A 3,882-nucleotide genomic window follows, 5' to 3' on the forward strand; every position below is an offset into this window, starting at 1 on the left:
AATTGCTTTGCCTTTGAGGTGGAGCTCAAAATGGGTCATATGTGTACTTCGTTCGCCAATATGCATAAAAGAGCCATGTATAGATTTATGTCGTCCAAAGTTTGCAGGAAGGTGGGGTATGTACTAATGTATGTTAAATGACACCTACTAGTGACAGGCTTTCAGAAAATATATGGTTTGGATAGGTGAAATTGCTTTGCCTTTGAGTTGGAGCTCAAAATGGGTCATATGTGTACCTCGTTCGCCAATATGCATAAAAGAGGCATGTATAGATTTAGGTACTCCAAAGATTGCAGGAAGGTGGGGTATGTACTACTGTATGTTAAATGACACCTACAAGTGACAGGCTTTCAGAAAATATATGGTTTGGATAGGTGAAATTGCTTTGCCTTTGAGTTGGAGCTCAAAATGGGTCATATGTGTACCTCGTTCGCCAATATGGATAAAAGAGCCATGTATAGATTTATGTTGTCCAAAGATTGCAGGAAGGTGGGGTATGTACTAATGTATGTTAAATGACACCTACAAGGGACAGGATGGATAGGTGAAATTGCTTTGCCTTTCAATAGGAACTCAAATTTTGTCATATTTTCACCTTTTTTTAATGTATTAACCTGCCATGTAATGCACTTTGGGTCAATTCCTGTTGTATTTAAATGTGCTATATAAATAAAAGTGACTTGACTTGATTTGTTGACTTGACTCTATTGATTGTGTTATTATATTTGATATAGGCCGAAGCAAATTCCTTGTATGTGAAATTCTTCTTAATAAACCTGATTCTTACCATTGTTATTATTATGATTATTATGATTATTATTATTATTATTATTATTATTTTTACTACTACTGCTGCTACTAGGCCTACTACTACTATTAGGCTATTATTATTATTATTATTATTATTATTATTATTATTATTATTATTATTAGAACCACATTCCTCCCATTTCCCACATTGCATTTTGTTAAATCTTTTTCTCATCTGACATCAGCTCTCCAGTGGCAAGGTAGGTTGTATGCTAACGTGTTTTGTGTAACCTTAATAGTAGTCAATAGTAGTTAAGGAGCTGGTAAGATAGTTGAAACAACTCTACTAGGTTGTGTTTTATTGGTCTGATATTATACATGATCAGAATTATTTTGAGGATTAAACAACTCTTTAGTGCATTGCTGCTATTGTTATCATTAGCTTTTGACATAGCGTTAGCGCTCACTAACAAACATTAAGGTTAGCTATCCTTAGCTGCTACCAATTGATTACTTTAGTTATAATCAGTAGAAAGGAATTAAGCTTACACTTACACTAACTTTTTCGTTTTCATTAAATATATGACCACCTAACTGGTAATCTTGCTGATTGTGGCTCCTTTCAAATGTTTTATTGTTTGTTTCTGTCATGCTAACTAGGACATACCCAATAGCTAAGCTTAGCTGTTTTATTTATAAATAGGATAGGTTAACTGGAGCTTTTTAATAGCAAATTTGTCAATCACTGTTATATGTTACAGATCCTTTCATTCTGTCTTCAGTACATCAGTAGCCTACAGTTCTTTGTGGTGAGACCATTTTCTATCTTGATAGTCTATTGAAATGTTGGTCAAAAAATCTGTTTTTTTAATTAGGCTACTTTATTTGAGTAGCAACCCTAACTCTGGTGATTGGCAGCAGGTCCTGCAATATGTTACACAATTAAAATGCATTGAAAAGTATGACAGTAGGCTATTGTAAATCAGCTTTACAGCAGTAGGCTATTGTGTGTGTATGCAGAGTGTCCTGTGTTTTATCAGAATTCACTGAGAGCCTCCCTTCCTCTGTTGAGTTAGAGAATAGACTACTGATGAAGCCCTTGTTTGGGGTGGCACAAACATTTACCTCTCAGGACAGTGGCCCCTCATTGAATGAAAAGAATAAAAGCCTGTATCCTGATCTTCAATCATCCTGACTAAGTCTCCAGATAAATGTGTTAGTAAAAATATGCTATCTTGTAGCACCACTTCCCCCAACCCCAGGATTTCCACTTTTTTCTCCCTCACGTTTTTTGCATCCCTGCATTTAGCAACTGACATCTTTGTTTATGGCTTTTTTTATTTCAGAAAATGCCTCGTCCACAGCGACAATGCCCTGCATGTTTGGCATTTATTGCAATTTCATGCAGGGTGTGCAAAGAGTGTCAGGCCCCCCTTCCACACAAGGAGCGCCTCATAAGCCGCAGAAAAAAAATAACCAAAGAGTTCAAATCTAGTGTCATGACCAACCGTAATCGGGCGGCCGTCATTGACAGTTCGTACGTCATGGTAATAATTTACACTATATTTCTATATACAATAGTAGGTACTTGCTGATGGAGCCTATTGACTCTCGCCAGATGAATTTCGTTTTGCCTAGCTCCACTCACATCCATCTGGGATTGGTTCCGTTGAGAGTGATTTCAGCACGAGATTGTATGGTAGAGCCAATCAGGACGCAGGGCCAGAGTTTCATAGATGTGACGTAGCGTATAAGCGGCTGAGACTGTTCTCAGCGTCACCGGTTGGCTTCGATGTGAGTGGTTGAAGTAGCACGTCAATAGATGACGGACAAGTGGCTTATCCAATGTTATCGGAACGAAATTCATCTGGCGAGAGTCAGGTTACACAGAGGCTGCTTTGTTGGTTAAAAAAACATTGAATGTAATAACTTGTAATGTGGACATTGGTCGCACACACATGCAATTTGTCAAATGTATGATGCTTTTGTTTTTGTCAGTGAACTGCTTAAATTTTCCTTTTTAGCTGGACAAACTGTCCACTCTTGGTTGTTACCCTGTCCTCTTACTGGGTAAGAGGACCAAAAAGGGCTTCAAGGCCAGCATGATGGTGCCCCACAGCATGGCTGGGGGCATAGATGAAAAGGGGGAGCTATGCTCCAACGTAATTTCATTTTATGAGAGAATCCTGAAGTGTAAGTGTGTATTTCTCTATCATGATCCCGTTTTACATTAATACTGATTACATACTGGTTAAATATTTGTATGTCTTTCTCTTCAGTCAACTTTCCTGTGCCAGTGCCGGGTACAGCGACCCAAACTTCACCCCCACTTCCTGATGGGGAACCCCAGACCCCACCTCCTGATGGGGAACCCCAGACCCCACCCCCACTCCCATCCCAAGATGGAGAACCCCTTGCCCTAAACCCAATTCAATTTGAACATTCATACAGCAAGCTTTAACTATGAAATTAATTGAAATAAAAAACAGTATGTACTGAATAAAATTAAACAATTGCAATACTTTTTACGCTCAAAACATTGATATGGTCAAGTTTGTAGGATCATTGACGGCACGGCAGCTACACATACTTTTCATGGTCTCTGAAAAACACCCTTGAGAGGGCATATTGGCTGCTTAGTAATATGGGTTTATTCTAGTCACCACATGGTTACTGAAAACACACAGAGTCATTATTTTAATATTTGACTCTTGCATCAACTCACCAGTCACAGACCGTCTCTGAAAACACCCTTGACAGAGCACTTTGGCTGCTTTTCACATGCAGTGAAGGTACCTTGAAGTTCACCAAAGGTAAAAGTCAACCCAAAACCTGGTAATATGGGTTTATTCTAGTCACTACATGGTTACTGAAAACACACAGAGTCATTATTTTAATATTTGACTCTTGCATCAACTCACCAGTCACAGACGGTCTCTGAAAACACCCTTGACAGAGCACTTTGGCTGCTTTTTACATGCAGTGAAGGTACCTTGAAGTTCACCAAAGGTAAAAGTCAACCTTAAACCTAGTAATATGGGTTTATTCTAGTCACTACATGGTTACTGAAAACACACAGAGTCATTATTTTAATATTTGACTCTTGCATCAACTCACCAGTCACAGACGGTC

General features: G+C 38.5%; 1 long non-coding RNA gene across 1 annotated transcript; it reads left to right on the plus strand.

Annotated features, from left to right (window-relative positions):
- The first annotated feature begins 504 nt into the window (after positions 1-504).
- Positions 505-3,196, plus strand: LOC143122404 (uncharacterized). Its single transcript, XR_012986664.1, has 4 exons — positions 505-1,559; positions 2,097-2,297; positions 2,775-2,943; positions 3,030-3,196. It is a non-coding gene; the product is annotated as an uncharacterized LOC143122404 (long non-coding RNA).
- Positions 3,197-3,882: the final 686 nt, after the last annotated feature.

Source organism: Alosa pseudoharengus, unplaced genomic scaffold (assembly GCF_046254945.1).
Source record: "Alosa pseudoharengus isolate Yale_2024_CS ecotype anadromous, Long Island Sound unplaced genomic scaffold, YU_APseudo_1.1 YU_APseudo_1.1_scf_14, whole genome shotgun sequence".
Lineage (NCBI taxonomy): Eukaryota > Metazoa > Chordata > Actinopteri > Clupeiformes > Clupeidae > Alosa > Alosa pseudoharengus.